General features: G+C 42.9%; 1 long non-coding RNA gene across 1 annotated transcript in view; it reads left to right on the forward strand.

Annotated features, from left to right (window-relative positions):
- Positions 1-25369, forward strand: part of LOC146050545 (uncharacterized) — an 81220-nt gene extending 55851 nt beyond the window's left edge. Inside the window, exons 2-3 of the long non-coding RNA XR_014466330.1 lie at positions 22153-22325; positions 25194-25369. This is a non-coding gene — a long non-coding RNA (uncharacterized LOC146050545). The remainder of the gene's footprint in view (positions 1-22152; positions 22326-25193) is intronic.
- The last annotated feature ends 2179 nt before the right edge of the window (positions 25370-27548 follow it).

A 27548-nucleotide genomic window follows, 5' to 3' on the forward strand; every position in this document is an offset into this window, starting at 1 on the left:
CTGACCACTTATATATATTATGTAAGTGTAAATGTATCATACAGCCTATACCATAGTCCAGCTATATAGTATACTGTATTACATACAGTATCCAGTGTATAAAAAGGGTGGTTACCAGGTTCTTCTACCGCTCACCCAGACACCCGAACTTGCTCCAATGTTCCGCAGAGTGAGAGACTGTGGATGGTATCTGTAAACATCCCCCCTCTAGAAATCCTGCTTTGGCCCCTGAGCGAGGTTTTTACCTTTAGTAGACTTTCATCTATTGCACGTGTTCTCCATCAACTTTCCATGGATTTATCATTCTGGGCCCTTCTGTGTCTCTCACCCATGCCTTTATATCACCAGGCAGATTTGGGTGCTTTATTCTCACCCCCCACTGTACAAGTTGTGCAACACAAAGCTACAGCCTGGTAGTGTGATATCCCAGGGCAACACTAATAAAGCATTCTGCCTGATGGTATAAAAACAAGGGTACTTGTTTCCTAGCACGGCGCCCATCTCGTTGATTGTATGCCTTAAGTTCAAGGCACTTAAGGCATACAATCAACGCGATGGACCCGATTTTCTGTCAATCACCAGCTAATTTGCCGGTAAAAGACAAAATTGGGTTGATCGCGTCCATCGCGGCCCCTAATAAGGGGGAACAATGTTAAATTTTTTTTAAAGTGAAAATGGGGTTGATCGCGTCGGTCGTGGGCCATTATAATGGCCCGCGATGCGATCAACCCGATTTTACATAGGTGACAATGTGAAATGGGCCAATATGGTCCATTTCACATTGAATATGTTTAAAAAGTATGTGTAATGCCCCCCCCCCCCCCCCATTTTTAACGCCACCCCACTATTGACGCCAACCCGAAGCGTGGCGAGCGCAGCGAGCCCGCGAGGGGCGGCGGTACGCGTCCTCTGACCTTTTCATACCCCTACTATCCACGTCGGCGTGGAGTTGATTATATAAAGTGTGGCGAGCCCGAAGCATGGCGAGCACAGCGAGCCCCGCGAGGGGACGCGGATACCTGTGAAGCCAGTGAGGGGACGCGGATACCTGTGAAGGTATCCGCGTCCCCTCGCGGGGCTCGCTGCGCGCGCCACGCTTCGGGCTCGGTGGCTCGCTGTGCTCGCCACACTTTATAAAATCAACTCCACGCCGACGTGGATAGTAGGGGTATGAAAAGGTCGGAGGACGCGTACCGCCGCCCCTCGCCACGCTTCGGGTTGTTGTCAATAGTGGGGTGGCGTTAACAATGGGGGGGCATTTCAAACATGAGGGGGGGTTTGGTATAAAAATGGGGGGGTTTTGGGGCTTTTTACATTGAAATCAATGTAAAATCGGGTCTCAGGGACCATTTTACATTGATTCCAATGTAAAAAAGGGTCGATCGCGTCGATCGCATCGCATGCGATTTGGTTGGCATGCGATGCGATCGACGCGATTTTTCCGACACGATGGATACAATCAAAAACGGTGGCGCCGTGCTAGGAAACAAGTACCAAAACAAGACATGAAGGAGACCTGGAGACCAGGACGGCAGAGCTATGTATGAAACTGCCATGGGTGTATACAGACACAATTACATTTCATACATAGGAGATATTTGCAGGAAGAATCTATTAGGCTTTGAGAATTGCAATAAATAAAACCTCTCCCACTTCTCTCCCAGACGGACAATTCATCTGGTTCCTGAAACATTATTGCAATATGCTCTGTAATATTTTATAATGTCCATGCGCAGCCTTTATATTAGAGAGCCTTAGAAGTACTGGAGATTAAGAACAGACTATTTTCTTTTATTCCGTTCATTTATTGGAACATGAATCAGTGCGTTCTGCTATATAACCATGTCTCTTTCCCTGCCTCTTGGTTTTCTTGGTTTGTATAAAATGCAAATGGCAGAAATATTCTATATTTCTGTATATTTGTCATTTAGATAAGTCACTGAGTCTGTATCTGTATCTGTGGCGTGCCTTTAATGTCACAGTTGTATATTTTGATTACATGGGTTTAGGTTGATACTTTTGTACAGTTTATCATTTTCATGGATGACGGACGATCGTTTCGCAGCAAGGAATCTGGATGGTGCTCACTTTCTGGCGTGACAGTAAACCGAGACCATCAAATAATTATTTATCTAGCTGATTAGATGTTAAAACGCAAACTGTATATGATTTATTACACAAACCATTTTTTTTTTCAATCTGTCTCCATCTTAACTCCCTACCTAATATGTGACTAGTGTTAGGGAGGGTGACCGCAAGATACTGCAAGGCCAGAAGTACAGTGGTGTGGAGGGTGCCACTGTACATACCACTGCAGGGAAGGGGGAGTTAACAGCACTTGTCCATTTACAGTATTTGTTTAATAACTTTCACTTGTAGCTTCCTTCCTTTTTAACCCCTTCAGTGGTGGGTTTTTCTGAGGCAGGAGTACATAAATAGGACAGTTTTTCCTGTCCCAGAAAACCGTCCACTGATGGAGTAGAAGAGTCCCAGCGCTACCCTCCCCTCCTGTGACCCCAGCCCCTCCACTCCAGCGGTCTTCAGCAGAGCTCCCCTGCCGCTGTGGCCGCTGCCAATCATAGCAGCATAGGGCACAACAGTGGAGGTGATGAGGGAGTGGCCTAGAGGAGGTCGCTGGTGAGGTTATACGCCAGTGGTGTACACCTGCAGGCACCACTGGCGCACACCTGTAGATTTGTGGCATGGCCGGAAATTTTTCGGGACTGCCCGCTGCGGCACCGCAGCTTGGCTCGGAAAATTTCCGGGACTGCCACTGTAGGGGTTAAAGCATGGCATCTTCTGGCTGACTCCCTTCCATCACTAATACCTATACAACACTCATGAACTCAACTTTAGAGCTTTTCTTTATTCAGTTACACTGTCCTTTGTTACATTTCAAGATGCAGACATACTTAGGATTCAAATCCATCACCTGTGGCATTGCAGTAAGACATTGAGCTATCTGCACTAAATATAGAGAATTCAAACTATTTGAAGATCACCTTACTCTTTGCAGCTGATAAGATCTATTTAGTGTGTCTCTGCACAGGATTGGATGTGTGCTGTACACTATATAAATCTGTGCAATTGCTAGGTTGTTGTTTTTTTTTTTACTTTTTTTTTTACAAAAATCTCATCATTTTTATCCAGGATCAAATAGCTCATTCAGGAGGGTGTTTGACTGGATTGCAACAGGTTATGGGTTAAAAACCTATGTTATTTACTAAAAGGTAGTGTAACTGTATAAAAAAAAAGTGGACAAAGATAAAGCACCAACCACTAAGCTCTGAACTGACAGTTTAAAGGCTGTGTTTGAAAACAAATGACAGTTAGGATCTGCTTAATAGTTTATCTTTCTCCATTCTATCAGTCTCCAAGGTTTAATAGTACATACACCCCTCTATTCTCTACAATAAATGCTGTCAGCCTTTCCCCACCACAGTGTGACACATAAGAGGTGCAATATACAAATAGAGGATAAAATCTGCTGTGCTACCGGCAGCATTTTACTGACAAGACTTTTATATATCATTAATTTCACACTCTGATACCGCGCAGTCGTTTTATCATCGCTGTAATTTATTCCCAAGATGTACAGGAAAATGGACTGTTAACTACTGTTTTAATTAAACGACCAAAAAATAATTAACTGAAATGTAATAAACACACAAATACTCAATAGAAAACATATAAAATCAAGTGAAATCATAACTGTGAGCTAGGACAGCGGAGAATATATTGTAAACAAGCACCTGTGCAATGGGTTATGCACAATCCTTTTCTGCATGTGGATCTCATCGGGTGACTCAATAATAATACCACATTTTATGTATATGCTTGCTACAAATGAATACTAGAGATTGCAGTAGGATGTGCCGCACGAAGCACAGAACCCATTTGAGGGGACGTGTCTAGCTCCACATATGGGCGTGTCTATGATTAATGCTTGTTGTTGGGAGCTATTTCTATATAACATTAGTAACATATAAAAGGAGCAATATTAAAAACCCTTTAAGTGCCAACATCTCTGTCACGTTTGTTATATAAAGTCAAATAAAAAAATGTATGTAAAAAAAGATTATATTTCCTATATTATGCTGCTTTCACATTGCCTAAGCGTTTGAGACCCGCAATTTTGAAACGGTATATTACCGTTTTAACCCCCTTTCACACCGCAGATAAATACCGGGTCTCAAGCAGGTTTGCCGTGTGAAAGCAGGACAGACAGTAGCTATAAGACAGCGTAGTGCATATGTAATGAGGTGCTCATTACATATGCGCATATATAATGAGTGCATTGCATATGAAAGAGCCTCTCATTACAAATGCGCAAATGTTATGCATGACTCATTACATATGCACTGCACTCATTACATATGCACATATGTAGTTAGCGGCTCATTATATATGCACTGCGCTCTCATATATACTACCTGAGTCCTATACATAGGTGCCAATTCTGTGGGTGCTTGAGGGCCCGAGCACCCACGGAAATTGATGAGCACCCACCCGCTCAGCAGCGGCTCACCCGCCCATGTCCCACTGCACTTCCCTTCCCTGGTAGTCGGCACAAGTACTGTGTGGGCATTTATGTATTTGGCACTGTGGGGGCATTTATGTATTTGGCACTGTGGGGAGGATTTTTGTACCTGCACTGTGTGGGCATTTATATATTTGGCACTGTTGCCATAATTGAATATTGGAGACAACTGTGCTGCCTAATATAAATCAGAATTATTTTGTGGACACGCCCCTTTCCCATGGAGCCAATCCCCTATATTTTTGGCTTGAGCACCCAACAGCAAAAACATAAATTGGCACCTATGGTCCTACAGTATATACCGGTTCAGAGCCGTTCACACTGCATAAAAACCGTCTCTGAACCGTGTAGGACTCTGCTTTTTACCCGTTTGCAAATACTGGTTATTTGTAACCGGTAAATGCACACTGGTGCTTTCACACCGCAGCTCCGGTTAAGAGCTGCAGTGTGAAAAGGGTATAAGATAACATTTCAGCCCATTATGATGGATATAAATGTTTGCTTGCCAATTTTCACACCTATATTGACAAACTCCCATGGCACTAAAAGGGTTAACAATAATTAATCTATATACAATACACTACTGTAAATAATTCATTATAAGTCTACACTGTGGTTGCTCTCCTATTGCTTTCACAGCTCTCCTGTTTGTAACAACCACCCCATGCATCGGTTACCACTGCACTACGCCAGACGTCGCAATTTAGCAGTTTCTATATTTGATATGTACAAAAAATCAGGCTTGTTTTGCAGATTTACAGGAACACAAGAATAAATCATAGAATGAAAGAATCTGGGGAGATACAAGCATAATATAATCTCTGCTACACAAACACCCCGCGTGGAATTGCAGAGCAATCCTATAGGGAATCAGAGGAAACATCTGCAGCACACACACAAAGCTCACACACCTGTTCCGCTGCAGCACGCACAGCCTGAATCCCCTACCTGCCTCTGACCGATTACCCGCCTGCTGGCACCCACCTGGTGGAAAGACATTAACAGACAGGGAAAAAATTATCTGAGGAAATTTTATTTTGTTCCCATCTAAACTTTATTTGTACTGTACTTTGTAGAACAAATGTATAAAGAGCAACCAGAGCAGCAACCACAATGGAACCACAACAGCAACCAAAATCGAACCACAACAGCAACCCCAACAACAACCACAACAGCAGTCAGAACAGCCACCCCACAACAACTCCAACAGCAACCAGAACAGCAACCCCAACAGCAACCAAAATGGAACCAGAATAGTCGCCCCAACAACAACCCCAACAGCAGCCAGAACAGCAACCAGAACAGCCACCCCAACAACCACAACAGCAATCACCACAGCATCCAGAACAGCAACCCCAAATACAACCCCAACAGCAACCAAAACAGCAACCACAACAGCAACCAGAACAGCCACCCCAACAGCAGCCAGAACAGCAACCCCAATAGCAACCAGAACAGCCATCCCAACAACAACCCCAACAGCAGCCAGAACAGCAACCCCAATAGCAACCAGAACAGCCATCCCAACAACAACCCCAACAGCAGCCAGAACAGCAACCCCAATAGCAACCAGAACAGCCATCCCAACAACAACCCCAACAGCAACCCCAAATACAACCCCAACAGCAACCAAAACAGCAACCACAACAGCAGCCAGAACAGCAACCACAATAGCAACCAGAACAGCCACCCCAACAGCAGCCAGAATAGCAACCACGACAGCAATCCCAACAGCAGCCAGAATGGCAACCCCAACAGCAACCACAACAGCCACCGCAACAGCAATCCCGACAGGAACCAGAACATCAACCACAATGGAACCACAACAGCAACCCCAGCTACAATCACAACAGCAGCCAGAACTGTAGAGGTCTCATGACATAATGGTGCAGATGTATTAAGCCTGGAGAAGAGATAAAGTGGAGATAACTTGGAAGAGTTAACGCACCAGCCAATCAGCTGTGTTTGAAATATGACAGTTGGGATCTGATTGGCTGGTGCGTTATCTCCTTCCACTTTATCTCCAGTATATCTCTTCACCAGGCTTAATACATCTGCCCCATTGCGACCAAACCAGAGGAGGGAAGAAAATATTTTGTTAAATCTGCCCCTTAGTCTCATGACATATCCTACCTCCTGTAATTGGGAATATGTTATAAGCCTTTGATAAATTGGACATAGATAAAGTACCAGCCAACCACAGACTGTAACACATCAGTTAAGAGCTGATTGGTTGGTTCTTTAGCTCTCTACAATGCTTAGTATATAGACTCATTTATCTCTCTCCACTTTATCACTATACAAGGCGTACATCTGCCCTATAGGGTCCAATTAGTTTCTGGTACAGATTTTCTGGCTGTTGACGGCCAGATTTATGAAGATCCACAAATAGGAACGTCTTTCTTTCTTTACTTTAATAGTTTAATGAACTATTCCAATTGTATAACGTCACGTGTATACTTTAATAATCAGGATTGAATGCCACCTTCAAAATCTCAGTATTAATGCATATATCTGACCATTTTTAATATTTAAAGTTAGTTTAGTTTGTCTTCTACAAACTCAAAAACATATTTGATACCAATGTCAACCATATAGGCAATGGAGAAAATTTTCAGAATCTATAGGGGCGCCATTTTGAAAAATGGCCACCCTTTTTGTCCTAAATCTGGTCAGCCATGCATCAATATATAATCTATTTCATATGCGCTAAGGATGCTCTGCCAGATTCCATGCTCTTACTACAAAGTGGGCAATAACTCGGCGTATCCGCCCCACTAGATCCCCTTCCAATGAAATCATAGCTTATAATACATACAGTATGTTCCCGGTGACTGTAGGAACGCCATATCCGATACGTCTCCTCCTGTCTGTGACACCGCCATTGAATTGTCGCTCATATACAGTATTGTAACTAAGCGCATTTCAACTGTTTAGTGATTTTGTGTCACCGCACAAGGAATAGGTTATTGTTAAACCTTTATTCAAGATGAATAAAGGCCGTTGGATCATTCTAAAACTAAAGATTATAATGATCTGCAAAACACTTTAAAGGCCGTAGATCTGAGACAGCAGGAACTGAAGACACAGAAGCAATTAAGAGCTGCAACGAGCATCATTAAAGGTGCTACAAAAAGCAAAGAAACATGACAGCGCTGGAGATAAATACAAAGGTGCGAGGAGAAGGAAAACTAGGTCACAGGAGGAAACCGACGCGGGTCTTCATACATTTATAGTTCGGAAAGTTCTCTCAGATTGCAGGTTCTTGTGCAAAATCTGTAATTTGTACATTTTAAAGAATATTCTTTGTTTTCATTTTTAATGATATTCATAAAAAAAGATAAATGAAGTATAATTACTGTAAATGAATTGTACACTAGTTATATACTCAGACGCGTAATCACTCACATTGGAGGACATATGGATAATCTGGATGTAGTATTGGGGCAGAACGAACATGACCACAGCATCTAAGGACCTTCAGAGTGCTTGCACATTCACATGCATGGCTGTAGCGGTATTAGCATAAAGTAGGGTCGTGCAGTCAGAGGAGGCAGTGGGTGAGGGGGATAGGGCAGGGACGTGCAGTCAGAGGAGGCAGTGGGTGAGGGGGATAGGGCAGGGACGTGCAGTCAGAGGAGGCAGAGCCTCCCCTGTCATAATGATGAAAATAATAAAAAGAAGATATTTATATATCTTCTTTTATTATTTTCATGATTTCTACCTCCCCCGCTGCCTCCCACCCTATTACACTGCTGCATGTGAGGGTGGGAGGCAGCGGGAGAGGTGCCTCCCGCTGTTAACATTAAAACTCCAGGCGGCGAGCAGGGTGCAGCAATGGGCTGTAAAAGCCCATTGAAAATTAATGGGGAAGCGGCACTTATACTGATGCCACAATGATAGGGTCACCAGTATGAATGCACGCCCCCAGATGTGATTGGGCCAGCGGATCCAGTGCTGGATCCGCTGTCCAATCACACACATGCAGGGCCAGCCTGGTGAAGATGCATCAGCGCGGCCAGTGGGGAGTCCGGCGCTGCTAGGAGAAAGCTGAGGAGAGGACAGGTGAGTCCGCCCGGGGGGGGGGGGGGGGGGGGAGTAGGCTGCCGCATGTACCCCCTGCTGCCTGTTCCCGCCCGCGGCAGTGCGGAGAGGTGAGTGACTCCCCAGGCATTGTCCTCACCGCACGTCACTGGCATAAAGTCATTAGAACCGGCAGAAGGCAGAGAAGCTGATAAGTGTGACTTGGAGTCAGGTTCCAAATGCAGATGCGTGGAACATAAAAGGGACAAATAATGACAACAGGTACCTGGTACACTCAATTATACATCCTTGAGACACAATATTGTTAATCAATGTTGACAAATAAGCTGCAGTCAGTGGAACTCTGGCACAGAAGATTTTGTCACTTGTGTTAAAACATGTTTAAACTAGGGATGGTTGCAGGAATATCAGCTACTGGTAGAGAGATACAAGTATGTGAAAGCTACATAACAGGAAAACAACGCTGAGCACCACTTGAGTTAGTATATACAGATGTGTGTGGTCCAATGGAAGTCAATAAGTGGATACAGACATTTCATAACGTTCACTGATGACTTCGTAAGAATGACACATGTATATGGTACTTAATCAAAAAGCAATCTGAAGAAATGAAGACTACAAGAGACTTGCAGAGAGTCAAACCGGTCTCAGGCTCAAAACACAGAGACCCGACAATGCTGGAGAATAGCTAAACATAGATGTGGAATTCTTCCTTAATATGGAATTGAACCTCATTTGACCATCACCTGTACTCCATAAAGTAAAGGTTATGGACTCCGAATACATATCTGAACCAGAAATCCAACCACAGAGAAGATCTTCTGCAGGATCAAAGATTGGAAAACGCCAGAGATCCAATGAGGAATTTGCACATATCATGGTAGTGAGCCTGAAGCCAAAGTCTGAGTGATAAAATGGATAGTGATAAACAATCAGCCAATCATCTCCTACCTGCCATGTCACAAACAGTGTTTGAAAAATGTCAGGCAGGAGCTGATTGGCTGGCTGTTTATCACTCTCCATTTTATCACTTTTGAAGCTTAGAGAATCTGGTCCAAAGAATCTTGTCACAAACCGAGTGTCACAAGTGTGGAAGACAATGACAGCGTGAGAGACATCACAGTCACGATATAATGAAAAACGAGTCTGATCGACATGCCGGCGTCTGCTTTCTGCAATTGACATGGTCAGGTTAGAGACTGTCCCTGAGATACTTCTCTTCAGATAAATAAGAACCTTATGACACTGCTGTAAACTGTGATTTTATTGCCGGTAGTAGACCCGGATTACACCTTTTTTTACACATGGATTTTATTGAGCAGTAACATTTGGGCAGGTTTAGGTAACGCGAGGTTCTCACGCTGCAGTAAAAATACCAGTGACAGCGATTCTCAGTATTGGGCTGCCGGTGACAGCAATCGTCGGCAAAACCAAACTGATCTTGCAGTGTAAATGATTGCCGCTTTAAAAAAAACCTAAATATTTCTTACCAACTGTCTCACTTTCTGACTCTCTCATCCTATTACATTTCCCCCTGAATTCAATTCTCTACTGTATTTAGCAAGTTAGAAATATAGAATTTATACTTCTTTTTTTTTTTGACATGGGATAGGTCGACATGCAATAGGTCGACAGGGTCAATAGGTCAACAGGGTCAAAAGGTCAAGATGATAAAGGTAGCGAGGTGGAAAGGTTGAGGAGTTTTTCGTGATTTTTTTTTTTTAGCCTCCTTGTTCTTTCTTTATGTCGGCATACAGGGAGAATAGCCTGAAGCATGGAAAGTGAAGGTAAGGGGGCGTGGTCTCTTGCTGGGGCATGGTTTCAGGGATAGCGCCACGCCCCCTTTACCTTTATAAACTGCTGGCATGCTAAGCAGAGCAGAGAGTGACAGAGGGACTTCCAACCACCCAATACCCCACACACACACACCACCACCATGGGGCACACAGGTGGGACAGTGCGACTATCCTCAAAATATTGGGACAGGTTGGAGGTCTGCTTAAGCACATCATAACATAATAATAACTTAGTGTAACATAAGACAAAAAGGATATTGGCTGCTTCCCAATGACCGTCAGCATCAGCCTTCATACATCACTGCTCCTCTGTAAGCTGCTATATGTGGCAGGGAATATACGCGGTAACACATTATCCTGCATGACCAGAGGGTAACGGAATCCCACAGACAGCCATATTGCTGCATTACAGGGATTACATTCCCTCCTGTCATCAGAGAAGACATCCTATTAGGATTCCACTTTACGCTGCATTTCTTTGCTTTCACCCATTACCTGAAATCATTTTAGATAGGACCAGAAAATTTCAATCTGATTGAACTTGTCCCGCTGCCTGGTGTACATTAGCGGAGAGCCTGGTCCCTGCCTGCCCGCACCTCTGACCCTGGCAGATGTAATTATGGCTGAACCCTGAGTGTTTGCCGCACGCTCCATTTCATTCCCACTTCACCCATTAGCCGACGGGATGGGGGGGAGAACATCAAATGGAAAATGTATCTGATGTTTCCACTACACAATCTCTGTACACAATATATCTCTCATCAAGTCAGTAAGTATCACTGAGGTCAATAGCATCAGCCATTACTGAGAAGGCAAATTATCATTCACACACCATCTAAAGTGCTGGCGCTTCAGCCAATTGGCTGTCATTGGCAGAGAGTGACGTTCGCCCCTTATTCTGCCCAACAATGATGCTATCGTTAGACTGGAGATCTGCTTTGCTCAGTGTGGACGAGAGCAGATGGGAAGATAACTGATGTACAGTATATTTCAAAGTCTGTTCCCACTTCCCACTATAGGGAAGAAGGTCCAGCGCTGGTTATGGCAGAAAAGTATTACTGATCAGTTACATATAAAGTATCATGTCTCTTTTTATCACTTGACATAACGGAGTCAATTAAATTGACTTCCATTGCAACTGTGTATTTTTGCATGTGGCCTGATCTCACCCCAGATTTGTTGATTTTGTACAAAGCCATACGGGTCTATAGAATAAAAATCATCCTGTGGTACCATAAGTGCAGAGTATAGCCACATACTATATATCCTCAGGGGCGAGGACATCACCCTCAATTGAATTAACCCCCAAAGAGCTAATTTTGAACTTTTTTGTATTTGCCACTTGTATACTGCAATTGCTAATTAGGTGATACTAAAGATTAATTTATAATAATAATTAAAAAAATAAGTTAGTAAACTATATACCTGTGGGCTGGATATTTCAGCCAGTTGGTTAAGAAGTAAGTTGGTTTGGAGTGCAATTTTGCCAGTATTTACAAGAGACCTTATGAGACCACTAATATATAAAAATCCTTCTCTGCGGAACATTGGAGCAAGTGTGGTAGTCTGGGGGAGCAGTAGAAGGACCTAGTAACAACCTTGGACATTCACATACACATGGTCTTTATATACACTGGATACTGTATGGAATCCAGTATTAATATCTAACACTATAGATGGTCTATAGCAGCGGTTCTCAAACTGTGGGTCCTGACCCCAAAGTGGGTCCCGACCTTCTCAGCATGGGGTCACGACTCCATGTTGCTGACCTTCAGGCTGATGATTTTTCTAATCTATCAGTGATTCAAGGAGTCTGAAAAATCGGTTGAATTGTCTGTTATTTTAGACTCCTCCCATTGTTTTGTGCCTCCACAATGCTGCCATGTATGTGCTGTCTGCTGACTGCACATGTGATGTGATAACCTTCTGCTGTAACTTGCTGGGGTCCCGTAATTATTTTTATTGTCTAATGGGGACCCAGAGCAAAATAGTTTGAGGACCCCTGGTCTATAGTATAGTCTGTATCATATATTTATATAATAAATGTAAGTGTATATATAAGTGGTCAAGAAAAGGTTAGAAATACCATAATCCATTAATACACAAACATAATAGAACCAGTACTGTACCTTCTAAGCTAACATTCTCCCACCTTATGGTAAGACTCCCATCTCTTCTTCCAGGCAGCTGCTCTCTGGTCCAGTGCACTGATTGATAACTTATATTCACACACACACACACACACACACACACACAGAATGCTTGGTATAAGAAACTGCCACCACTGGGCATATGCAGCAGCTACGCTCTGTCCCTTACACTGTATGATGTGTCAGCAGCTCTGGTAATTATATTATATACCATTGCTTTTGTCATTATTTGAGCTACTTAACAAGAGGAGGTGGGTTTCCGAGCAACCAGAAACCCCCCTGCGTTTGCCTATGGGGATGTATTGTATTGCAAATACTGTACATCCTGCCCAAAATATGAAAAAAACATAAAAAAGAAATGTAGTAATTTTCCTATGTAAACGATGCTGAACTCTGCAGCTGGTCACATAGAGAAATGTAAAAGTGGCGCTACAAACAGGATGTAACTGGCAGAGGTCATTGCTATCACATGTGATTTCTGCACATTGCAGATATTTACAGGGCAGTTTCCATTCCTGCTCATCTCGCAGATAAAAAAGTGGCGTATACTGTATACTGGAAGAGCCGGTCCTACAGAGAGGCTGGTGGAATGCAGCCAAAGCAACGTCTGCACCAGCCAGATAGACAAAAATGCTTTTCTTTACTTTATTGACCATCTAAATAATTTACAAATAAATTATCTAGTATTGCTGGTTTAAAGAACATAAAAACCGTATCTCTCATTAATTTTTAATACTACTTGAGTCTCTGAATTGCTATAATACCTTAGTCTTGCAAAGCATTGAATTGACTGATACGATGTGAAAATACCATAGAGGATGGGTAAAGGATTCGCAGGACAGGGATATTAGATACATTGATGAAGCGGTAATTTAGAGGAAGTAAACGACCATCATTTTATACCCGGTGGCGGAGAAGCATCTCATAGAAATTCCATCAATAAAAGAACAAAATGTTCCATATTTTAAGGATTTTTTTATTTTCATTTTTTTCTCTATGTAAGTCTAGCAGATTTTGTAGGATGTGTTATTACATAGTATTTTTTAGTTTGTATCTTGGTGCTGATCAGCGTGTTTTAAAACCAAGTTTATTGCAGTGTCCCAATTAAATTTCTATTATTTATAATATAATCTGACCATGATATTTAGGATTTAGTACATCTGTGGGCCTTGGAGAGTTGTAAAGTAGAGAATAATAAAGTACCAGCTAATAAGCTCCTAACTGCCATGTTTTAGGATATAGCCAAGATTAGCTAAGCCTTAAAGAGTGATACAGTGGAAAGAGATAAAATACCAGCCAATCAGCTGTGAAGGGTGTCCTGTAGGCAAGGTGCTATTCGTGTGGTTCATAAGTTGACGTAAAGCCGATGTTTGCACATTGGACAATATCTTTACTGTTACAGATGCATCAGTCACACTGCACATTTGCCACTATGGTTTTGAGACCGCGCTGTATGGCTATGAGGAATGATGAAGTGGTTGACAGAAAGTGACCATTTTTGGGAGGTAACGGTGAGGTGGCAACTTAAAAGCTGGCATGTCACAATCATTTTCCAGGGACTACATTGTCTTTTGAAGTAATCCCAGCTGTGGCATATTTATTGCGATACGCATTCTGTGCAGCCAATGGTGCGACCAACATGTGCAAGCAATGTTAGTTTGCCCTGAAAGTAAATTCCAAATTGCATCGATGTATGGTAATGATGGATGTTGCTTTCTGCAATATTAATTAAAGGCTAGCAGGAACATTTATCAAAATAATTTGGAATAATGGGAAAATGGGTCTTTTCATAATTTTTTATATCACCTAAAGGGGCAGCTGGAGGAGAATTTGCCACATTCTCCTCCAAGCCCTTCAATTTAATTTTTTTTTAGTAAACAAATAAAATTTCCCATTCTTTAATGGGAAATGTCATCTGTCCAAATATTAAATAAGAATGGGAAAAAAAATACTGGAGGGAGCCCTGTGATAATAACACCATCTTCAGATACCATTATCCAGACTTCCTTTAAATTTTACTAATCCTGCACAGCCTTCCCTGCTTGCTGGCAGTGAAGGTTGAGCTTGGATCCGTTCCCTGTGATCAGCCATTTGTGTGTGATAAACCACAAACTGATCACTGTGTAAATAAAGAAAAACAGTTTGAAAAAATGACCTACCTGCACCCAGGGACCGGTGATCAGTGATGGAGTAAGGTCAGCCTATCAGCTGTTGTCAAAGCCCCCTGCTCCCTATCTTCTTGATGCATTATGCATTTTAGAGTCACTAGTCCTACCCAGGGCTAAAACTAGGGGGGGCTAGAGGGTCCCATGCCCCCCATATATGCATGCAAGGGGGGGGGGGGTAGGCAGAACCACATTACCGCCATGTGGAGGTTTCAGCTCTGTCGTACCTGTGACCTTCATCAAAAATAAAAGTGCTGTTACCTTCTGGTCAGAGACACAGTAACAAAGCTGTAGTCTAAACTATGCCACTATCCACTATAATAAGCGAGTTAAGGCCAAACCTCCAATTATTTAACAAAAGAAAATGTACTTTGTACCCAAATGAAACACTTTGCATAAAATTGTCCATTATGTGTCTGGGTAAAAGCCGTCTCCGCTTCCTGTGCACACCTACAGTCAGATGAGGCTCAGAAGGGTCGCGTTGCATGAAATGCGCTCTACGGTTACTGAATGGGGATTATCTTTGTTGCGTTGGCCCGCTGCTCCAAACCATTCATTTCCTACAGATATAATTCTCAATATTATGATTGTTATTGTAAGGAATGCATTGTGCTTAGCTCAGTGGTTACTGTGCTGGGAAAAATGACTGTGTGTATTATAATAGTTCTGTAGGTTTGTGTTAAGTGATGTCTACGCCAAGGCTGTGTGTTGAAAGCTATTTTCTTGACGCTTTGAAGAAAGTTGTACAGATGTCATGGAGATCGCCATTCTTAGGAGATTCTCTTTCAGGCTGCAGAGTATAGAATGAAATAATGAGCGTTCTTATCTCTCCCGGTCATGTCGGGTCAGCACCCCTCAGTCTACGACCGCGCACAGCAACTTTACATTAAGGAGACTTTAAACTATACTTTATTGGAGAAATGATAGCAAAACTCCAGGTTGTTTCTGAGCAAGACAAATACAGGGACATGAAACAGCCAATGCTTTTATTGTCAGCGTTACTGCGGAGATTGAGTCTCCACCGGAGTTGTCACATCATTTCAAGGCTCACATGTGGTCCCCTGGAGATAGCGGAAAATAAAGGCACTCTTGGGCGGTTTTATTACATGGTCATTAGAGATGACACCGTTAAAGGTCCAGATTGGGAACTGGGACTGTCATCATCAGGGGTGGTTCTCCCACTAGGAGCTCCACAATCTGGGGGCACCCCTGAGTCTATTACAAACTGAAGGATGACTCTGAGAGATGGATCGTAGAACTAAATGCAAATGGGAAGTGGGTATTGGGGTGAAGGGGGCATTAAGTTGAAGTTGTGTCTAGGGTGCTGAAATACCTTGCACCACGCCTGGTCCTCATTGGATCCTAGCCAGATCAAATGACGTGGGGAATCCTGTACTGTCACAATGTGGCATGTGCCTACTGATTTTCCTGGGGGTGGTTGACTTGCAGGACACTATGGAAAGCCGTCCACCCTGTCGCTCATTTGCTGGAAATACCAGCCTGTACCTCTACAAATAGTGAAGTAACATATAATAACATTATAGAAATATATTAGGGGGCATAATAAAAAAAGTTTTGGGGACATATAATACATTAAATTGCTGCAATATGCAATTATAAAAATGAAAGAAAAAATATGAAAAGCTTTCTCATGTAAAATAAAAATTTATGAAGAAGAAAGAAAGATATGTCTTTGTATAGGTGCACCTCAGAAAGAGTTTTATTAAAAATTAACCTTTATTAAGTAATTTCTAAAAGGCTGAGAAAACGTTAAAAAACAACAATAGACATACATAGGTGGGGATCACACATTTAAAACTATGGTGGCAGGCAGATGTAGCTATTATAATACAAATTGGTTCGTGACGTGTGTCACTGATTGTACAGTGTGTAGGCTACCAAGATCTGTGCAGTGGTTGCAGGTCTTCAATGCTCTGCAATGGCTGTTAACAGACCTTTATATCAGGTGCCGTATAGGAGTGGGTCAGGGGACCTCTTGATACACCTTTATTTTTTGTACAGTGTGTAGGCTACCTAGATCTGTGCAGTAGCTGCAGGTCTACAATACTCTGCAATAGCTGCTACCAGATCTTTAAACCAGGTGCCGTATAGAAGTGGGTCAGATGACCTCTTAGTATTCCTTTATGTCCAAAAACCGCTACACAACAGTGCAAGTGGATAATCACAAGATGTAAGTTGCTAATGTTAATTAATTGTTAATATTAGCAACTTACATCTTGTGATTATCCACTTGCACTGTTGTGTTACGGTCCTAGATTTATTACAGTAATCTGTAAAAAATGTGCAACTCAACTGATTACTCCAACCTGCAAGCCTAAAAACACTTGTCCTACTCAAATAGCACCCATATCTTGTACCCCCATTACCATCATTATACACTTTTTTCAACCCAAAACTGATTATTGGCTAATTAAAAAAAATTAAGTCACTAACAGAGGTGGGGTGGCCAAGGGGTTCCACAACATTTTACCCCAAATAGTGATTCTCCCCAACTTTTGACCTGCACAGAATAGGTGACGAGAAATCCATGATGAACCCTATGGAGAATTAGCACATGTGAGCAACTGGATCGCTGCCATATAACAGGTCGCGAAAAATAAAACGTGTAAGCTTTTCTTTCCCATGGGCCACGATTAAGGGTTATCACAGCTAATTGGTTTCCCCTATATAGGAAACTACTATATAGTACATTTATCAGGTGGTCTGATTTGTATTTAGACAAATGTTAGCTGTTTAGTAAGGTGACGTCTGATTGTCTGATAAGAAAGAAATACATGGATGATCAGATCAGGTTTAGAGACGTCTATATTACATTTCCAAAGTAATTGAAAGTTTAAATTAGATATAATTAAAATTAAAGTGGATAGATAGAGAGATAGATAGATAGATAGATAGATAGAGGGGTTAAAGTGAGGAGGAACAGGGTGGAACTGAGTTCCACCACCTCTAATAGTAAGGGGAACTGCATTCCACCTCTACCACAGTACTGAACAGTAATACCAACAGAAAAGCCTGTCCCAGCGGCCTTTTCTTCTAGCATGGCATATGTGATGTCATACCATCACCGCCGTTGAAGTGAAGAAGGGCCACTAAGTGGGACAGGCTCTGTGCATGCTGAAGACAGGGTGGGAGGGGGCTGCAGGGACTCAGAGGTGGGTAAGCTGCTGGAGCTACACAGGGAATGAAGCTGCTGAGGGACATGGACAGAGACAGATGAGTATAAGCAGTACAAATGTGAACATTATGTGTACAAGGGGCAATACTGTGTGACTTAATATGAATCAAGGGCACGACATGCGGTGTAATGTGTATATGATTGTGCTACTGTATGTTGTCATTATAATTGGGCTTACTATTGTGTGACCACACCCCTTCCTTGTGGGACCATTATCCGTTTATGGGAGGTGGGACAAAACTTCCCTGGCACTGGTCTAGTCTCTGCGTAATGTACGGGGGGGGGGGGGGGGGGAGTTCCACCCCCTCTCCAAGACCACTTTAAGCCCTAGATAGATAGATAGATAGATACTGTAGATATATTTTTGCTATATACATGAGATGACCAAGATACTGTATTTAGTACAGATACACATAGGTGGTGTGTGAATACCTGTATAAACAGCTGTGTTAAATGTACTCTATTATTACCTTTGCCATCCTCCGACATTGCTCGTCAGTGATAATAATACCTTTTGATACGCTAACAATCATTATCCAGGCCGGAGACTGACAAGGATAATACACTTTCCTTTTTTAGATTCACTAAATATATTGGTTGATGGACTTGTCCAGCCCTGTGCACTACAGGATACAATCTCATCCTGTTACCTAGTTTAAAAATATCAAGTATAAAAAGTTTACAGGGATTACACAGTCGGGTATTTTAGAGCCTGAAATCAGTAACTGGAGGAGAACAAATCTGCTTAGATGCGGAAGTGGCGCTGGGAAATTAAGTCTGATTTATTTAAAGCCAATTAAATTATTTTATTGTCATTATCAGATTAATTATTAGTGTTAGCATATGGTGACGGACCATGACCAAAAAAATAACACAAACATAACACCCATCATTTACACAAACCAGACAATGGTGTTCAACTCTCCAAAATCACTCAACAAAGCCATGCGGGTGTTACATTTCCAATAGGGATATTGTACTGGTCATCCTAGAATATTAAAGAGAGTACATACTAATCTAACTAAATATACAAGAACGCAAAAACATAACACACGGTTAATTGCTATGTGCTGTCTTGTAACGTGTTTGTTATTGTGCATGAGTGATAATAAAGTGGAGAGAGATAAAGTACCAGCCAATCAGCTCTTAATTGCCATGTCACAGGTTGTGCTTGAAATATAAAAGTATAAAAGTAGAAATGTGCCAGCGCTGGCTGTTCCAATAATTCTACAAGACGGTTCTCAGTTTAAAAAAAAATAAATATAGTTTATTAACTAAAATACTAAGGTGAAAAATTAAACAATAAAAGTGTATATGCAACATTTAAAACAATATATCACAGGTATATTAGGCGTAATATTTCATTCTCCATAGACGGATAGATAACATATATTATTATTATTTGTATCCGGAGTTCATGAGGTGACACAGCAGTCCTGGATTGCCCTATAATTCCAAGGGCTCAAGCCTCCCGTTTAGATGTTTTTCCTCTATGTACTGGAACAATTAGGGATCGTGCAGACATCCCAACGCTTGATAGTCCAGATGGTTTTGGGACGCCAATGGGAGAGTGGACAGGTCACACAGTATGGATGGATGAAGTCTGCAAGATGTTCAGTTATCTCAACGCGTTTCTCCGGACAAGAGCACTTGGCTCCTGAGGCAGCCGGAGGTATATTGTCCGAGGAAACACGTTGAAATATGACAGTTAAGAGCTAATTGGTTGTTTGTTTATCTCTCTCCTCTTTATCTAAATTCAACGATTAGTACATCTGTTCTTTAATCACATGTCTTAGTAAATATTATTCTACAAATTTAAAACTAGACATATAAAAAGCATGTGCATGTGCACAAGTATATTATTGTGTTACTGGAGAGCCACAGTGCTGTAAAGGTGTACATTACTTAGCCCAAGACAGATCAGTAGCATATTGGATTGACTGCTGTTTTGTTTTCTAAGCCTAGAGAGAAGACACTGATTTGTAATTGATGGGGGGGGGGCTCTGATGTCATCAACATTTTGATCTTTGACTTTGTTTAAACACAATCCTGGAGCATGTGCGGTGCCGTTCAGATGACTATGCAGAGGAAAAAACATTGTCTGTTTGGGATTTTCATCATACTGTACATTGCAACCCTTAAATAGGCCATCTGTGCTGGGCTGCCATTCAAAATTGTGGAGCCTTTGACTGCCAAAATTGTCAGGTCCCCGCCTTCATCAGCCCTCACCTTACACTCCCCCTAAAGCCCTCACAACTTATGATTCTTGGTGCTGGCTTTTGATCCCAGGACAAAACATCAGAGACTGTGCCAGCTGTATTTCAAATTTAGAGCTAGCAGCGAGTTGGAACTACTGCTCCTAACTGGCTGCGAGTTAGCGAGTTCTGATTGGCTCGCAGCCTGCTCCAAATCCCCACCACTGCCATGGTTCAGACTGGGAATCCTGGCAGTCCCTCCCTGATTCTGGCCCTGCCTATGTGGGAACCCTAAGGCACAAAATGCTATGGAGTTCTAATGTAAGCAATTGAAGCTGCCATCCAGGAATGAAGAGATGTTGACCAGAGCCATGGTAAACTCCATTCCCAATTGCGTACACATTCACAGCCTACAAAGGTGGAACGTCAAGGATAAGGTTTGGCCTAAGAATCCACAGACTGTATGCGGCAGTAACGATGCTGGTGCCCTGTTTCTCTGCTTAAATGATCACAGCTGAGGGCAGATCCCTCAATGACACAACCTCTATGACACACCAGCATTTTGGTCCTGATTAATGATATTAGTAAGAGAAGCCACCGTCGCTAATCATCGAGGCTTCATTTGGCCGCAGGTTACAGAAAACGACCGAATTTTCAGGATGACAAACAGCGCGCCATAAAGAGGTTGAAGTGAAAATATTTAGTGACTGTAAAATCGGAATTTGTACATTATGTTTGTGAAAGCCGGAACATTATTAACCAGGACCATAAAGTCAGAAGGGGACGTCTAAATTGGGGGTGTTGTGAAGAAGCAGATTAAAAAGCCATGTTCCCCCCACCCCCCTGCATTACTCCTGAGGACGGAACAGCATTTTCCAGCCTGAGATATCCATTTCCATTTTATTGCCATGTGCAGCCTACTCGGAAGGTGCCGTTATATAAGGTTAATTTTCTTTCCTGATGTAAATTGCTCTTTTATTACCCTGGATGTGCGATAAACAAAGCTTAGTGTTGCATTCAGTGTCCTGCTGAAAAAGTACCTTTTTATGTATTTCTGGGTGAAGATGAAAGACTGCGGAGGATTAAGCCTATATTATACATCAGTAATATATATATACACGCCGTACGCTGCCGTATAGTCATATAGGCATGACCAGGAAATCTCCCAGCTAAGGAGCCCATAAATGAAGGAATTCTGCAGATGATATAAAACACTTGATGAAATGCTCAGAATGATACTGGGAAGAAAAATGGAAAGGTACAGAGATATTTATAGGCCGATAAGGTCATTTGGAGGTCACTAAGTTCCACACAGCTAGAAATTGAGAGGGGGTAGTCAATATTGTCCGGATTTCTCAACTACCCCAAAAATCGGGACAAGCTTATTCAATTCGGCCATTTTGGCCCAGATTTTCCGCTCATACAGATTCGACTTTGATTAAAGTTGAATCTGCATCCACAGAAAATAGTAAAATAAAAATGGCTGCCTTTTCGACTAAAGCACGTGGATTCACGTTTTTGAACAGAGCCCATTTTTCCGACAGTTGAAGAATCGGCACTGAAATAGGTCAGATGATCTAAATTCGATTGAGAATTGTTAAAAAGTGCTGATATTTCTGGAAACAGACTTTTAGAAATATCAGGTGTTTTACAAATTTATTGGAAAATAATAGCTATAGAGGCACAGTGGGACTCCCGGGTCACAGACCCAGAAGTCCGGGCACTGGAGCACATCGCATAGGGCATATATTATTGGGAAAACGAATGGCATATCTTTGTACATATGTGATTAGTATTAGTGAGATGGTTGACAGCTGTACCGCAAGTGTCACCCATTGCCTCTCCCTGTCACCCATTGCCTCTCCCTGTCACCCATTGCTTCTCCCTGTCACCCATTGCTTCTCAATGTCACCCATTGCCTCTCTCTGTCACCCATTCCCTCTGTCTGTCACCCATTGCCTCTCCTTATCACCCATTTCCGCTCTCTGTCACCCATTCCCTCTCCCACTGCCTCTCTCTGTTCTCCTTGACCTCTCTAACTGTCTCGCTCACTCTGTCATTTGCAGGGAGAGGCAGCGGTGTTTGGATTCTTGACTATCAGAGTAAGGAAATAGAAAACCCCATGTCCAGTGCCAAAAGTCTTGGAGATCCACCAACCAGACTGAACCTTTAAGAACCAACAGATGAAGACACCAGCTGATTGACCCTGAAGAGCCCTCTGTTTGCTCAAGAACGAAAGGTCGTTATCTGTAGACCCGGAGGAAAATATGGGTTGTGTATTAAATGTAAGGGGCCTAAAATTGTGTATAAAAAATGTAAAGAGAGCGTCTTATGAAGCTCCATCATCAAAGGGTAAGTTTAATAATAGTGGGATGGGCGAGCGCGGGGAAAGTGTGGTTGCCACAGAATAAGATTGGAAATTGTAGGAAGACTTCATTCTTCATTAATTGGTGTCTTTTGTTCTGTTCCATTGTAATACCTTATGTAAAATGACAGCATGCACCAAATGTGGCGTGCAAAAAAGAAAGTGTGTTGACCTTGTGTTGACCATTTCCTTGCTGACTTTTTGGGGGAAATTTACTAAGATGTGTATTTTACATTACATGTGATGTTGCTATGGGCAACCAATCAGAATCTACTTCTTACTTATTTAGTGCCCTCTAGAAGATAGTAGACAGGATCTGATTGGTTGTCCATAGCAACATCACATTTGAAGTAGAATACACATCTTAGTAAATTTCCCCCTTTGACTCTGTCGACCTTTTCTACGATTGCTGCTACTGGCTAACAGTTGGCTCCGAATGCATATGCTGGTCTGAGATCTGCTGCTGGGCCACATCACTGTCCAGGTCCGGGACAGACGTTTCAATAGTCCCCACCCCCTGATGGCAGCTCTGGATATACCATAGTACATCTGCCCCAAAGTGCTTCTCATTTACATTGTACACAATTGCAAGATACATTAAATATACTGGTAGGCTAATTGGCTCCCAACAAAAAAATGAACCCTACAATGTCTGTGTGTGTAGGGAACATAGATTGTAACCTCCACTGGGGCAGGGACTGATGTGAATGTTCCAATATTCTCTGTAAAGCGCTGCGTAATACGTGTGCGCTATATAAGAAACTGTTAATAAATAAGCAATATATATATATATATATATATATATATATATATATATATATATATATATATATATATATAACTACCCCTCACCTCTTTGAGGTGAAGTACCATCACTGACCACTAGAGGCCACTCAAGAGGACCAACTTATTCTTTTGTGTGCTAAAAGATGTCATAACAGAAAGTGAAAGCAATTTTTTGCAGGGATCTGATTCAAACTTGCTGGCTATGGAGAGAGGGAGCGATGAAGGCAGAGTTTAGAGGTAGGATAGATAGGGAGTGACAGCTCAAAGTGAAAGGAAAAACTGTCACAGCTCAAAGTGAAAGTACATTGCAGATGCCATCATTTTGATGGGCTTTTAACTACTATGAATATATTTTTACCCCAACCAAGACAACATTTGTTGGGATTCTGTAGATCTAGGTATTATTTCCAACAATGCATTAGGTGTTGTCAGATTAAACAAAATGTAATTAATTCCTTAGAAAATGCCAATATGCCAACCATCCACCAGAACCACCAAAAATGGGCCCAGGCCAGTTATACCCCTTTCACATCGCACTTTTAAAACGGTAAATTGCCGTTTTTTTCCCTTTTTAAAACGTTTAAGCCTGCACTGTGAATGCACCACAGCCGATTTACCGTTTAAAGTTAACTGGCATTTCGAACCGTGTAAAAAGCAGAGTCCTACACGGTTCCTTGCCGTTTTTTGTGCAATGTGAATGTGTACATCACAGTGCAGGCTTAAACGTTTTAAAAAGGGAAAAAAAGACGGACGCTTGAGCCTCACAGGGATGCAGAGATTGTGAGAACACGGGATCCTCAGCTTTTAGCCTCAGCTTTTTTTTAGGTAGCTACACGGACGAGTGTGTCTGTGAGCCGGCGAAAGAACTCTTAGCCGGGTATTACACTAAAAAAAAATCCCCAGAAACGAGCTCCAGAGCGGAGCAACAGTAACCCAGCAGAAATTGCACAAGCGACCCCTTACCTCGGAGCCGGGCGTCCGTGACAAGCGGAGGCTGCAGGTTGAGGTGGGACGCAGTGCAGACGCTGCCACGGGAGCGGCGAAGGAAGGAGGAGGCATCTGGCACAGACGCGCGCGGCTGGACTGGAGAGGCGCCGGAGCAGCTGTACGCCGGCAGAAGTAAGGCGAACTGTCCCTACCTCGGAGCCGGGCTTCTTGCGGTAAGCTGAAGCTGCAGGTTGAGGAGGGACACGGAGCCCACGCCTATCAGAGAAAGCAACAGATACCAGGTGTCGGACAGTGGAGAAGTGGTTGTCCTGGCTCAGGGTGGATGTCCTTGGAAGGAGCATCTCTTTCAGGTGGAGAAAGAACGAAGTCTGGAGACACAAATTAAGTATGTGATCTACCCAGACCAGAGCGCGAAGTGGAGGGTACAGTGTGTCCCCACGGGTCCCAACACTTTCCAGAACCGGCTGTCGCTGCCTGAGGACTGGCGTGGACTTCGAGCAGACGACCTCTCCTCTGTCAGTGGAATTCAGTAAATATTGTTGTATTCAAAAAAAGGGGAAAAAAAACGGCAATTTACCGTTTTAAAAGTGCCATGTGAAAGGGGTATAAACCGGTATTTAAAACGGTAATCTGAGGCAATGTTAAGGCTCTGACCCGTTTTAATTACCGTTTTAAATACCGGTTTTTAAAACGTGTCGGCGATGTGAAAGGGGTATTACTGGTTGACGTGGCTCAGCAAGAGATCAACGTAAACTCAGACTCATCAGACAATATTAATTTCTTCCTCATTCATTAACACCTGTGACCGTCTCCACCAGTCACCTCACAAAAGGCAGAAACAGTACATGACTGTAATTAAAATCCAATAAGACTTTAAGTATAATGAGATGTAAATATTCATGAGCTGTATAAGCATAGATAGAATTGGAGAAAGATTTCTAGTTTAATTGCATGGTGAATTCAATTACGGAGGGTCGTATTTTACACCTGTCTCTTCTTTCCTTGAAGCAAGAAGATCTGTCACTTGTGGGCCTCAGACCCTCAGCGACAAGAAAACCTGAAGTTAAATCATGGAGCCCACTGGTCAGACTGTTTTCTGCTTTCCCAATGCTGTGTATGCAAAGCATTTTATGACCTGTGTAATTGGATGTGTGTTCCCATCGCTGTATAAGCGCAGCATCAAATTAATTTAGGATGGAGAGATTAAAGATGAGAAACAGACTTTATTTCTTCTGCATATAAAAATGTTGTTTTAGTGATGAAATTAAAATACTAATCCCTTTTAAATACCCTGAATTCAGGAGTGTTAGATAAGACCGTAAAATAGCTAAATTTACCAAGAGCTGAGCCCCGGCAGAACAGTGCGTGCTTTTATATAAATCATATACTGTAAAGTCAGATCACTTGTCTTGCTGGCCCAGTCTTCTATCTACGCGCATACATACGTACTTTATGTATCATTGCATTAGAGTGCTCTCAAATATTAGTTCCCGGCCCGTCACAATGACGGATCAACATAACAGTAACGTCAGTGCTGGCGGATGTGCACGCTTGAACGGTGCAACCCTTGAATTGCTTTGTTGGGGGCCATCTAGTTTTCACCAAAGCACAAATCACTTGAATTCCCCCCATAGAGGTTAGGAGTAGTGATAGCCTTTTATGATATAGGAGGAGCGGGTGACATAGAGACACAGTCAGTCTCTATTTGATGCCTGGGAACTGCTGCTGGGGAGAAGGCACCCCCTGGCCCCACAGGTGCACCGAGGGGGGACACAACAGCTGTCAACAGTGACTAGGGCCCTGTCCCCCCCCCCCCCCCCCCGTCAAAGCAGCAATCACCTGGTTATTTTATTTTAAATGCCCAGTACACATAAGGAAAGGGGGATTTTACCAGAGGTCACACCCACTTTACCCATGGCCATGCCCCCTTTCTGGGTGTGTACCTATTTCTACCCTTTATATGTTGTAGGGTATGTCATTCCTTGGTCTGATGGAGGGTTCCGGGTCCTTCTCCACCCCTCTCCTGTTGCAGATCCCGACAGTGGGAGAGAGAGGACATGATGCCACTGCAGCACAGCCTCTCTCCCCAGCAGAGCACATGCTGTTTTTTCTCTTCACACAGGGCAACGCCGCCCCACATGTCAAGTCCTGCCCTGCGATGCAATTGCAACATTGTCTATTTTGGTAGTCACGGGCCCCACAATTTCTGACGGCAACCCTGAACCCATGGCACATACTACAAATGACGCTTGGCAATGCCCTTTTTATCCCTGCTTGCACAAAGGTGTAATTACTATTTCATTACAATGTGAAGTATGTATTGGGCGGGGCTATAGATATGGGGGATTATCGCTTCAGTTTATGCAGGACGTCCCAGGAGTATACGGTATAATTGGACGAAAGCAGATGGTATGTGCTATTTATCCGCGATACACACAATGCAGGGCCACACAGTCTCAGTGGGCTGTTGTAATGATTTCATTTCAGCACCCCTGGGAACACTCTGATATAAGGCAACCACCAAGGTCACAATCAAAGGGCGCTGCCATCTGATCTGATGCGTGATTGGTATTCCGTCTCCACCCGGAGTAGCTGAGCCGCTGCGTCTCCCAGAACCATTCCAGAAAAGCTTTATTTTCCCCCTAAAGTTGATTAAAAGTCAGATTGTGATATATTGTATTCTGATGCTGGAGTTGTACCCAGCAATGTGGATGGGAATTATTCCACAGGAATTCCCAGTACAGAACCGCCGGCACTTAGATGCCTGCTCAGCAGTACGATCCAGGCCAGATGCCAGAGGAAAACTATACATTAGACTCTGCGTGTGCCTAAGCAAAGTGTCAGTCTAACGCGCATCTTAATTACATCAAGCATCAAACTCAGCCGCAGCAGCACGCTACGCAGCCGTGCAATCACCAGGACGCAATGCTCCATGACTCTGCCTCATTACAAGGCTTACCATGATTGGACAGGTGTGAGAGCGAGTTGGCACGCTCACCGTACTGTATGTGCCCATTAATGACCGGTTGCCTCACTTTATTTTGTAAAAAAAACCTAGGGGCCAGATTTGCAGGCTAACAAAGCTGAATCACCCCTAAATTCAGTATGTGCTCCAGAGCGATTCCACAGGGAATGGGCGCTGCTGGTGCGAGCGAGCGGGTAGGACTATGGACCAGGGCCAGAGGTGGCCATGCTTAGTATCCAGCAAAGCTCTGACAGCTGTCTCCTGCGCTCGTATCACACACGCGCTCGCTCCCATCTCCGCAGCATCATTCCCACAACTAATTGCACAATGAAATCTAATCTAATTACCATTTGATTAGGTCTAGTTTTACAGCAATAGAACTTGTCTGGACTTGTTAC

The sequence above is a fragment of the Crinia signifera genome, chromosome 12 (genome assembly GCF_055691185.1).
Source record: "Crinia signifera chromosome 12, ASM5569118v1, whole genome shotgun sequence".
Lineage (NCBI taxonomy): Eukaryota > Metazoa > Chordata > Amphibia > Anura > Myobatrachidae > Crinia > Crinia signifera.